This window comes from Protobothrops mucrosquamatus, unplaced genomic scaffold, assembly GCF_001527695.2.
Source record: "Protobothrops mucrosquamatus isolate PMUCROS unplaced genomic scaffold, P.Mucros_1.0 scaffold638, whole genome shotgun sequence".
Lineage (NCBI taxonomy): Eukaryota > Metazoa > Chordata > Lepidosauria > Squamata > Viperidae > Protobothrops > Protobothrops mucrosquamatus.
Genome location: NW_015386930.1, coordinates 277,367 through 290,786, shown reverse-complemented (window position 1 = coordinate 290,786; position 13,420 = coordinate 277,367). Strand labels below are relative to the sequence as shown.

The window sequence follows — 13,420 nt, the reverse complement described above, 5'->3', positions numbered from 1 at the left end:
TTCTGTATTTATTGTTTCAGCAATTCTCTTTTAAATGGTGAATGTAAGAGGGGGTGATGAAAAATACTGAAGGTTAAAAAGCAATTTGCAGGATCTGCTGAAGCAAATCCTGGAAAGCAAAGCTGGATCTATAATTGTGCATCATCTAGCAGAGAATGTGGTCATTTTTCTTCCAAGGCTAGTTGGGCTTAAAGTACTTCAATCCTCCTGAAAATATTTTTTCCTATGGGTCTTACCCAAACTTTCTCAGAAGCTAAAATTTGTTCCTGTGCCTTGTTCTTCCATTGAGTAGCCTTGGTTGTTTCCTGAAGAAATTATCAGAAGGACTTGGCAATTTATTAGACCATTCCTAGTTATTAGTATCTGTGGAGACGGCCCTTTTGTTCTAGCAAATTTAAGTACATATATTTTCTATTCAGCCAAGTGATATTATCAGCAAATATTTGGTATACTGATGTATGCAGCTTGAATTATTATTGCTCTGTACCTGCTCACTCATATGACTTGGCAAATGGAATTTCTGCTGATGTCTTTCTGCTGGAGCACATGCACACTGCCCTTTCCTTTAGGTCTTAGAAAAAACTTGCAAACCAGAAAGACTTAGAAAAAAAAAGAGGCTGACACTTTCTAGCAGGTGGTAATACATACTGAAATGTTATATTTTATTGAATCTCCTAACCTTAAGGACCACATTTTCATTTTTGCCTATGATTGGAGTCCTTCTGCCTTGGCTGCTCTAATTATTCTTAATAAATGTGATTTGCAAATTAATCCAACTAGCCAGTCACTAAACATGGTGAAACTTTAATTAGGATTGTTTTGTTAACTTGTTGCACAATTGCCCTACCTTGTTCGTGATGTAGATCCAGACAATATTGTTTCCACTAGTAATTTTCCTATTGAATTCTTCCTTACAAAGAAATAAATCTTCCAAATAGTTCCTGTTATCATTACTCAAAACAACATTTTTTACATTCTCATATAATTTGATAATGGAGTTGGAAACCAGTGACCTTCCAGAAGTTGCTGAAACATGACCACAAGGACAGTAAGGAGAATTTGCTTAACAACATCTAGAGTGTCCCCAATTCCCCACCCTCTTATGCACCTGATTACTTGGGAATTGACCCATCAAGGATCATCCCATGCACTTGTAATATTCTGTAGACCAGGGGTCTTCAAACTTGGCCCTTTTATGACTTGTGGACTTCAACTCCTGGCTGAGGAATTCTGGGAGCTGAAGTCCACAGGTCATAAAAGGACCAAGTTTGAAGACCCCTGCTATAGACCAAAATCCAAGATATCGCTATACATGGAACTATGTTTTACATTGTCCATTCCTGTGTTGCAGAAAACAACATATAAAAGATTTAGGCTATATTTCTGTACTCCCTGATCAGCAAATAACTCCCATTTAAATTTTAGTAATTTTTAATTGGATAGACATAGGTTGTGAGATATGAATTAGTATCAGAATGATGATGTTTTTATAATGTTCTCGGGAACTGATCTGTAAAATCAGTTGTCTTGGTCTTTGTGTGATTATTCCCCCAGAGTATGCTTTCCAGATGTATTGGCGTACAACACCCAGTTGTACCCATTTCTAGTCAACACAATAATGAGAGTTGAAACCAACATATGGAAGTCCCCAATTTGAGGAAATCTGCACTAGCACATTCTCTGTTTGCAATAAACTTCAGATAAGTCTGTTTCCAAGACAACATTTGCTTTTTCATACATAAAAATAGAAACACACCTTTCTCACATGCATTTCAGTCATATTTTAATGAAGAAATAGTACAGAAAGGAAATCTAGAGTATCATTCTGGGCTTGTCTTGTGGAAGTAAATCCTAACTAACTAGATAGTTGATTGTAAACCAAATGAGTCACCCAACTGCTTTGAAACTTATCGAATTTGGTTCTCAACGCATTCTGACATGAAATTTTTGTCTGGCAGTCATGGTTTATTTGGTACTCAATGCACTAGCTAGAACTTGTCAGTGTTGGCTGCCAATTCATGATGAGTACCGAGGTACACTGTAATTCCAATTCCACCTCTATCTTCGGCCACAAACTGGCAACTTTTGCAGATACCTGCCTATTGATCTGATTTTGGAAAGCCTAACTTCTACACTTAATGTTTACAATTGCAACATTTCTTTTCCAGTATCACCATAAATCCTTTTTTCCATGGAAAAGATTTTTTTTCTCCCTTTTATTTCCAAATCCAATCACACTTCTTAAATTTAGTCCATATTTCTGCTCTTTTTCTGTCTTCAGAAGGCTTCTGAGAAATCAAAGGGTTGTCATGCTTGCCCATTTAGTTGCACTGGTCCAAGGGAAGCAAAATCCAGTCTGCTCTTTAAAAAAAAAAAAAAAAAAGGGTTCATCATATGAGAGTACCAATATCACAAGCAGTATCCCAAATATGAAACTGAGTTTGCAAGACAACCCTGGTATCTTCAAGCAATGACTTTTGCCTTTTCTACTTTCGATTACCAGCTCTAACATTCAGTGATGCTATCAGGGCAGGATTTGGGGAGAGATGCCTGGCACCCACTCAGCATGATCAGAAAAGCCCCCAAGTTTAACAAGACTGCCTTATTACATCTAAGAGTAAGAAAGCAATACCCAGAGCTCTTTTTTTTATATCACTAAATCCAGAATCTAAAATTATCTAATTCTGTGAGTGTTGACTTCATGTATTCCCAAATTATGAGGCTTGGGGAGACTTTAGCAAGGAAAAAGTTGATTTCCCCATATTTTTCTGAAATATCTTATATTCTTCCTGTCCTTGATCAGATTCTTGCCCTCATTTTAAAACCAACACAACTAAATTAAAATGTGACCTTGAGGCTTGTTGGTTGTTCTTTTTTAAAAAAAACGTACTCACTTATTTACTTTAACCTAACACAAGGGGAGATTGTGCAAGAAGACTGAGGTGCAGTACATGATTTCAGCTGGTTTACTCCTATCAGCTGACACCAGATTCAAAGCCATGTGGAGTTTTCAAGGTCCTGTCCTAAAACAGTCTCATTGCCCACAGCAAACTAACTGGCCTTCATTGGGTCATTTCAGCTCCCTAGCCTAAAGCAATTTCCTTTTCAAGCACAAATGGGGTTTGAGTGTGACTCTGCTAGCCCAGGCAAAGTTTGTGCATCATACTGTGGTCCTTTTGGATGAAAACAGGATATAAAACTAATAGGGTCTGCTAATTGAAAAGTGCTAATCAAAAACCTGACTGTCTGGCTGCATCTGTATCAGCCTTACATCCTGTGTTCTAGGTAATGTGTGGAATGTATCCCTAAACCCTCTCTTGTCTCCTGCTGAATGTTAACTTGCAGTAAAAAAAAATCTGTATTAATCATTGCCAATTTCTAAACGTAGTGGTTGTGTAAGTTCAAGTATTCAACTGAGCACTGTATACATTTCTGTAAAAAGGTTTGGGCATGACTCATCTTGAAAATACTGATAATATATGGAAACTTGATATTATTGTAGAAATAAAAGACAAGTTTAAAGGTGATTATTTTATCACGCTTTTGCCAGGTAAAGCAGTTCAGTTTTTTAACAGAAAGTTTTTAAATAAACTGAAAGGGTGACAAGGATAAAGGCAGCATTCACGCTCACCTGAATGTGTGCCTCCACAGGTTTTATAAATGGTAGTTTGGGAGATTCTTTGTCTACAGCATGAATTGTTGTGCTTATTATTTTACTCAGGCTTACCTTGGAAAAGTACTGTTGAAAATGAAATTGGCAAAATAAGGGGTTGTTCAGAACAGAGATTTTGTTTTGAAAGGTAGAAAGTTACAATATCCGTTGCTAGTGTGTTCTGACTTTCATTTAGAAAGGTTCCTTTTTTTGGGATGAAACTCCTTTTAAGATAATCTATGTAACTTCAATGTTGTTCAAACCTTTGTATAGTTATGGAAAATACTTCATCAATAAAGTGATAGTGATTTCTCCCTCCCCACTTCTCTGTATTTGAATTAAATTATTATTATATTGGTTGGGGCAATGAAAACTTACCAAATGTAAAACGAAACTTAGCAAAAGAATGAAACAAAATCTTCTGCTGTTTGAAGTACCTGAGATTTTTTTCTTTCTAGTATTCATTTTTATAATTGATATTTGCAAGCTGGTTTGCTTTATGCATGATCTAGAAAGTCAGCCAGATCTTTCTGAGATATTAAAGCCTGCCTTTAATATTTCAGAGCTAAATATTCCTGTCACAGTAGAAGAGTGACAACTACTAGAGCCCTTCCAAAGTTGCTAGCAAATTGTTGTTCTGAATGGTTAAAAATTAGAAAATTCAAGAAGAATAATTGTGGCAACAGTACTTAAGTTTGTTAACTGTATATGTAAACAACACTGAATCAGCTTTTGAAAGATAGAAAACATAACAAATTCATCAGTGGAATTCTACAGAGTGCAAGTGATGATCCATTGAGTAACAATAAATAAAATAGGTACATTAAAAAATTGGAGTATTAGGAGTTGTTTCCAAAAATATCATAATGTTTTGTAAAAATCACTGTGGTGTTCAGCCACGTTAAATTAATCGCACAGTTGTCAATAAAAGACTTTCATTTTTTCAACATCAAAGCATCAAGCATACTGAAACCCCCTGCAAAGCCAAAGATAGTTGGCATGTGTAGTATAATCTTCAATGCATTTATTCAGAAATAAACCTAAGTTTCATTGAGTTCAGTGCAACTAGTGATTAGGGTTGCCAGGTGTCCACTATTTGAGTGGACAGTCCACTTTTTTCACATTATGTTCACTATTTTTTTTCACAAAATAGTGGACATTTTTTTATTCAAAAGCTTTATGATGAAATGGTACGTAATCTAAAGCTATACAGTCTACTTTTTTTACTACTTAATAGCTTGTCCGCTATTTTTTGGAAGCAGACCTGGCAACCCTACTAGTGATCTAGTAAGAAATTGCAGCATTAGACTGATCATTTAGTTCCTTTATTTATTTATTAAATGTGCTGCCCACTTCGACCATAAGGCAACTCTGAGAGGCTTAGAATAAGTAAATAGCACAACTATTTAAATACTGGAATCAGAGAATCAGGCATGAGCACATCGATAAATTTAATTCAGAAAGTTTTCTACAACTGTTTAATCCAATTTCTGTCTTCTTAGTAAAATTTATGATCTCATTTGGGGAAGGCTGCTGTTCAGTGGTAAAATGAAAATTTGAAAATTAATGCGTCACATCAGATAAAATGGCTGGAAAAAACTCTTGATTGAAATAATGCTGAGCTATTGTTAATCCATGGATATAATACCAAAATAACTTAATGACCTGATGCCATGTAAGGCAACTTCTTATGCTATTCTCTTTAAAATTCATTTAGATTTAATACAAGTTTATATTGAAGTGTAGAACAAAATTCACCCAACTCTTCTTAGCAAACCCATTTAATTTTAGTTACATCTTATGTTTTGTAATACATCTCTTAACCGGCCTCTTTACATTCCTCTCACTGAAATATATTTTACATTGAAGACACATTCAGAGTGTTTGATACATTAAATGTCATATTACATCAGTGGTTGGTTCATTTGGGGTTTGTCAAATGACTTACTAAGTAAACCATAGTTTGCAAAATTATCAAAATCTGAAGCAGATTACAATTTAAAGCAAGCTTCATTGTTCTAGATGCCAAGTTTACTATACACTTTGAACTTCCATTAAAAAAAATACGTTCATGAGCTATACATGTTGTAACAAGGATGTAACTTTCACAGGTATGAATCATACATAGGAAATGAAATGTGGCAAATAATTGTTTACAAAACAGGTTTGGCTTCAAGCTTGATTGAATAACAATAGCTTTCCAATAGAGAACCAAAGGGAATAACACTATTACAAGTAAAATCTCAAGCATGAACAGGATTGAGAGATATTCAGCATTATTTTCTGGTATGCTTCAACATATCCACACTAAACTTTTTCACTGCTTACATTGTCATATGGGAGCCACTGTCCAAAATCCATTCATTTGGAGATTTCAATCATTTGAGCAGAATACTCTTACCTTACAGGTGGAAATCCTATCTAGAGGGACATGCTTACTACTTTCATGGCATTGGTTGTTTGGTTTGTGCTATGTCTAACTTTTGAAGGCATCCACTTTGTGTATTCAGCCAAATTTTCCAAAAGGCAAACTCCCTATGGTGGTTGTCTCTGAGAATGAATCTCATTGCTAACCAATATGTTATTGCATTTTATGATTCCTCTCTCTATGTCTTAACACTTCTGCAACCAGAAGGTTGCATTAGAGTCGAGAAATAAGTGTTAAAGTTTGGTGCAAAATGGCAAGGAACTTAAACTTGAGCATTAGGGTTTTGGTTGTATTTGCGGTAACCAAAAGAAGTTAGAAGTAGAAGAAATATGATCCTTGGAGACATTAAATATAAAGATTAAAGGTAACAAGAAGAAACCTTGTGTTAGACAGCTTGATATAAATAAAGAAAATTAGGACGCTTAGAGGAAAGAGTCAGAGCAATGAAAACTCTGAAAGGAAACTATTAAAATGTATAGAGATTTGAATGCAAACATGCAGTCTAATGCTAAACAGCATTTTCTAAACAGCATCCATCCACAAAGCAACAGCAACATGCTTTCCTTCCATCAAGGCAGGAGAAAAGAATGTAATTGATAGGAAAACTGCTGCCCATGTCCAACTACCTTTTACGATGAGCACCATGGTCAGTAGTGTTGCTCCCCTCGCAGAATGTAGTGTGGATAACTTTCAAGACTGTGATTAGTTTTTCTGTTTCAAGCCTAGGCTGGAAAAAAGCAGTTCCATGCATTATACATGTTCACCACCATCTCCTCTAATCAACCCTGAATCAGAAGGCCTGCAAGCATGCATATTGCTAAATGTAATGCTGCCAAATGTAGGGTATTATATTTTGATTAAGAAATCTTGAAACCCATGAAGTCCTACAACTTTCAGCTCAAAAAGTAATACACCTTTTGCTGAATTCAGGGGAGGTTTTGGCCCAATGTTTTGTGTTTTCCTTTAGAATCCCCTATTTTGGGCCATTGAAGGCCATTGAATGGGAGAAAAAAACCCAGAAAAAATATAATTCACTAATAAGCAATAAGAAAAAATTGGGTATCTCAAATGGATTTTTTTTGTTCCCCACCTCCAATCCCACAAAGGCCCTATGTTTATTAACCAGTAATTTCCATTTCAGAAATCAAAGGCTAAAGCCAGAAGCTTCAGCAGGCAGAGTTGTTGTTGAAGAAACAGAAAGTGACTGTGCATTCACAAAAGCTGACGAGTGACAAGCCTATTTTACTGAGGCAGGAATTTACATAAATCCTGCAGAGCCTTTTATTCTGTGTACCAAAGGACTGTGCTGCTAGCTCTGAGCAAGCTTCACCACAGGACACTAGGAGATTCATTCCATTGAGTTCAATTCCTTTGTGTTGTTTAAGGTTATTCTTCTACCTGTGCAATACTATCTGTATGATAGTCATTTTCCTAGTGCAAGCAGAAAAATAAATTGTTATGGTCTGTTCGTATGTAAAGTTTGATATTTTTTTTCTTATTGGATGCCTGGGAGGAGAATTTGCCCCTTAGAGAATCCCTGCTGGTTGGAAACTTGGCAGCAGGTTTGTTTAAATTGTAAAGGAGCTGGAAGGATTCTGCTTGGGAGATCTCTGACCAGCTCCTCAAAGCCAGAACAGTTCTTGTGTTAAAGCTGGAACTGAGGTTATGACATAGATATGGGGGGAGGTGGGCAGGCAGGAGTCTACTGGTGAAATAAAGGCTTAATCTTGAAGAGAATAATGGAGCACAAAGCAGCATGTTTTCCCTCTAAAATGGCCAACGTGCACGGTGGCCTTTTTTACAGCCATGAGAGGAATGTGTTTTCAATTCCTTAAATAGGCTTTAATTTTCCAAAGGCATTTCTAAACCCAGAACATGTCGGCTGTAAGAAGAAGACGGGTTTTGCTTACCTGCTTGAAGGATTCAGAGGGGATTGTCCTAGAATGTTGTTGGATAGATCCATATCAGGGCTGTGTGTGAAGTCCAGATGCTACCTTCCAACTCCACCTGCTCTGAAGTACTTCCATTCCTTAAACCAACTGAGTCTTCTTTTTTAAGATTGCACAATAGCTATGGAGGGCAATAATACAATCCTTGGAAAAGATATGTTTGATTTTAAGGAATTGCAGAGGCATGTAACCTTCATACCCATGCAGGCTTTAAAGTACCTTTCAGACTGAATCAAAGACCCTGGAGGCCTATCTATATTCTTTATGAATATACAGAACACTCAAGGTGCTCACAGTAAGCTATATAAAAAAGGTAAATTAAAATACGCATTAACAATAGCATTTAGGCAGTTTACAATGCAAGCATTATTTGCATATTGCCCCCAGAAATCTGTGTCCTTATTTTACCAACCTCAGAATCATGGAAGGTTTGAGCCCATCAGAATCAGATTCCAGGCTGTGGGCAGAGTTTGCCTGCAATACTGCATTTTAACCACTGTGCCATCAGGGCTCTTTTAAACCAAATTGTGGTCCTGTTAAAGAGATGCATCTTGGCCACAGGCTTGATCAAACACAATTTTCAAGCAAATGCATTTCATGTAAATCCAGGATAAGACGAGCTCTCATGTGCCAGATAAATTAATCCATGGCAGCAGGAAAATCTTCAGTAGTCCTCTCTTCCTGATCTTAATGCTGTGATTTGTAAAATGGCCTGTGTGTTTGTATATGTGTGTGTGTCATTTGGCCAGGCAGTCTACAAGCATTGGCAAGCATTCCAAGGAGAATTTTAGCACAAATTTCATACACTTGCTTTGCCTTACAATAATTTGAATGGGTGTGGGTGTGGGTATTGGTGTGTATTATCTTCAATAGTGTCTGAACCCATCAGAATTTTTACTACTCAGGTCACTGAGATTCATACTTCTGCTTTAGAATATAAATTGAAGAACTAGTTTCCTTACTGTACAGCAATAAATATGAAATACCGCATGCCAATACATAATGACTTCCTTAGCAGGAAATGAAAAAGTGTTTGTTTGTTTGTTTTTAATTGGAATCACCTGTGTGTGGAAAATAGCTCCCCTTGGAATTTTCTTAAAATTGCATAAAATCTTAATGTGCTTTAATATAGTTTCACACAAAAAGTTTTACATTTGCATAGTTGTATATTTTCTACATTACAGCTTTTATTGCGCTTGTTGTGTACTACCATATTAACTCTGGAAAAGCAGTATTAAGACAATATTATCTATTGTCCAGGGACCATTATGATTTCAATTTTAGAGAGAACATTTATAAGGCACTGCTATAATGCCTACCCACTTAGCTCAGAGCAGCACACCCCAAACTCAGGAGAAATTAATCTCTGTGTAGATAAGTTTAGGGAAGTAAAAATATGTTTACTTATCTCTATAACCAAGAGTTATTCAATAACAATGTAACATCTATTAAAACAGGAAGCAATGCAGGTAGTCCTTGACTTACGATGTTAATTGGCCCTGAAATTACAGCTGTAAGTCATGCCACTTGTTAAGCAGGTCATCATCTGATCATGCCCAATTTTATAACCTTTTTCATAGTGGTCATTAAGTGAATACCATGGTCATCTAGTAAAAACATTAATTATTATGACAAGACCCTGGGACAACGCCAATGGCCCTACAGAATGGGATCATAAGTTCCTTTTGGGGACCCATAACTTTGAACAATCACTAAGCGAATGGTTGTAAGATGAGGACAACCTGTACCAGCACACTTTAATTCAGATGAAAATATTATGTTAATGAATTAAATCTTCAAGAACAAGCTTTCTGGAGAGAAGCTAACTGTAGTTGTGATTTTTACTTAATGTGCACTTATATCTAAGCATAGAATAGACAAAACAATTTTATGTAACACAATGTAAAGTAATAACAGCAATAAAGCAACATAGTAATCTATATAACATAATATAATAATCTGTATAAGACATTTCCTAACCAGCATAAATGTAATGTATAGCTATATTGAGTAATGATAAAATTCTTCCAGCTTCACAAAATCCTAAGAAAAGAGCCTTTTTAACTTAGGAGATTGGACTCCAGATGCAACTGAATGCAGAGTTAATTCCAGGCAGTAAGAGCTAATTGGGAAAAAGCTGTACAGAGTGACATGGTCATTTGATCAGTAGGACAAACTAATTGATCCTGGTTGCATAACTGAGCTGAACACACAGGAAGATGATTTATAATAAGGTATTTGAATAATAGTTTTCTTGTACACATAGCCCAGAAAGTCAGGATCAGCCATTTAAACTGATCATCCTCGCAAATACCTAGTTATCATAGGGATTGGTAAAAGAAGACTCAAGGGTCAATCAAAAGAGGTCTAGGGTCACCCACACTGTACTTTTTTTGAATCTCAACTAGAGGTTGGAGCATGGAGTCAAGAAGCTGCCAACTTTCTACTACAACAATCCAGGCATGAATTATCTGTTCCGTGTACTAGAAAGCATTGTGGGCACAGTATCTATCCAAGTATCTGGTGAAACCATCTCAACTGAATTTTAATTCAGAGCTTAAAAAAAAAAGATCATAGCATGAGGAGGTTAGGTTCATAATTTCCTTGCTTGCTTCTTAGGCAGATATTCATTTTCAGTAAAGATTATCCAGTTAATAGGAGCATCATTTCAGCTGTGTAAATGTATATCATAAATATACACTCATAACAGTATTTTTACCCCACCCCAATATTTTTACATTAAAGCCTATATAGCTATATATGCAGTCACAATACTTTATTTAAGAATCTGAAATACACTTTATGACCTGTGCTCCCTCTATAAATAAAACATTTGAAACTTTTCAAATAATTGCAATACTATGCATTGTTGTATGGAGTTTTATTGAATTAGCAGCATGATAGATACTGTATTGTATTGATTAATAACTATTAAGAAGGATGGTTGGGTGGTTTTTGTTTGTTTGCTGCCTCCAAGTCAATGTTGATGTCTGGTGATTGCCTTGCAGTTTTCTTGGCAAGGTATTTTGGAAATGGTTTACTCTTGCCTGCTTCCCGGAGCTGAGTAAGAGTTGCTTTGTGTTTAAGGTGAGACTAGAACTCATCTCTCCTAGTTTCTAGTCTAGGGTCTTAACCACTAGCCCAAACTGGCTCTACTTAGGTGGCAATTACTTGTGAAATATATATACTGACCCAGTAGTGCCCTGGAAATAAAAGGATCTCGGTGTATGTTCAAGGTAGCTTTGTGCTGCCTTATTTCTATCTTAATTTTATAGGTTTTTAAAAATAGCCAAACTTTTCATGTGGAACTAACTTTTCCTAATCAAACCAGATTATATTTCTTCAGTTCCTTTAGGGATATGCCATCTTTCTCCCCATGGACACTGGTTACGAATAGATCAGCTTGACATAGTTAATATGGAGTTAGCATAGATGATACTTGACATGGTTAATAAGGAGATAAGCAACAGCTGTTTGCTTCTTAGCAGCATGTTCTCTGCTAAAACAATCTTCTTTTTCACAGCACCAATCTCATTCCCCAGCTCTCCTTCTCATGCCATCTGATATGTTGAAAAACCTACCTGCTTTTCATCATTGTAATGGAAAGACAAATTAGGCAGAAAGATATTAATGGTTGTATACAGGAATCAACCACCTAACATTTTGATATAACTTTCAGACTTGCTGGCTTAATTTTCTGCAACTAGAGAGACAGAATTCTAGATTGTATAACACGTTAGAAAATTCATGATTGGTATTTGAAACATAGAAGCAATAGCATCTCCATTTGTAAAGCAAGGTGACTGACTGAATTGGATCAGCTCCACTTCAATGCTTCAGTGAGGCATCGAAATCATGACAGGTTTAATTGAAGTTCCTCATTGAATTGAAGTGCCTCCCACAACCCTGATGCATATGTATGCATGTACACTTCATTTTATAAAGAGAGAAATCTTTGTGCCTGTTAATTAACACTTCTAATATTATTGCTACATTTCCCAGAGGGACGCCTTTGGTAATCTGATGCAGAAAACGGGTGGGGGGAATCTTCTTGTACATTAATTATAGCAAAATCTTTTCTGGCCAAGAGTCTGCATTACCTGTTGTATGCTCTGTTACCCTGAGCTGGACATAGAGAAGCTTATGGCCTGGGAAGAAGAAAGGTAGCAGTAAATCAGAAGAAACAGATACAAAACAAACTGACAATGATTATTACAATTTTAACATTAACCATTCACAAGAGCTCCCCAATTACATACTCAATACATCTTGGCTTTGGGTAAATAATTAATATATGTGATGTGATTTCCCTTTATCATCAATTAAATCACAGATACCGTAGCAGAACTGAAACTTTTGATGAATTGTATCTCAACACTTTCTCACTGTATCCCTTTGATGTGCTGTTAGTCAGGAACTATCATTTTCAACACAGGTAGTCCTTGATTTACAATCAGAATTGGGCCAGAATTTCTATTATTAAGCAAGGCAGTTATTAAGTGACTTGCACTCCAGGGATTCCAGGAATGTTACTTTATTTTGGGGGGTATATTGACAAACTCTTGAAAGCCTGTCAAAATGTCTTTCTACAGTATTCCATCTTATACGAAACAAAATCAAGACCATTTTTGGTAGTTCCTTTCTCACATTTCTTCAATCTCTGTATACTCTCTTTTCCAAGTTTTTCCTTTGTGGCTCATTCCTTCCTTACCCAAGGTAAGCTTTAAATTCTTAATAGGTGACATTTAATTAATAGGTGACATTAGTGACATTTTGAAAAGGAAAGACCACTCCTAGAATGGTGTTTCAACCACTTTGAGATGTGTGGATTTCAATTCTTAGAATTCCTAGCAGTGGCCGTGTTGGTTGAGGAGTTCCGAGTGGCAAAATACCACACATCTTCAGTTCTCGAGATGTTGGAGAGTAACTGTCCCAATTAGGAGGAGAACTGATAAGGGGAATTAACTTGGACCTACTATGTAAACACAAGAGAACAAGGTCTGACCTGCCTCTCCCCCCCCCCCCCAATGCCTTTGAGCTTTATATAATCTTTTCCAGCCAAGAGCTGCCAGTCTGGGAGATTCCTCAGAGATTATTGACAGTGAACAATAAAATATCTAGTTTGAACTTTATATGTGGGTGTCTGGTTGTTCATGCCTGACACCAGATTGTGAAACATCGGCTTAAAATGAGTTGTAGCTGATGAATGAGGTAATTAAAGATCAGCTCAGGGATAAGGTGTCCCAACTCCAAAGAGTATGAGACTTTCATTGTTTAGAAATGCCCTTTGTGTTAAGATTTTCCCTGCATATAGAAAGCTTAGCATCTCAGCTTAGACTGAACTAGACCTACCACAGAATATAGTCATATGAATTATTTGCAGTGACTCAT

General features: G+C 36.3%; 1 long non-coding RNA gene across 2 annotated transcripts; it reads right to left on the bottom strand.

Annotated features, from left to right (window-relative positions):
• Window positions 1–1,448: 1,448 nt before the first annotated feature.
• LOC107289102 lies at window positions 1,449–12,165 on the bottom strand. 2 transcript variants are annotated; one of them, XR_001548917.1, is made up of 4 exons: window positions 12,130–12,165; window positions 7,991–8,173; window positions 6,707–6,802; window positions 1,449–2,361 (listed from the first exon to the last, which is right to left on the bottom strand). It is a non-coding gene; the product is annotated as an uncharacterized LOC107289102 (long non-coding RNA). The 2 variants fall into 2 exon arrangements; XR_001548916.1 differs by lacking the exon at window positions 12,130–12,165 and having other exon boundaries at window positions 7,991–8,372.
• Between the last annotated feature and the right edge of the window lie 1,255 nt (window positions 12,166–13,420).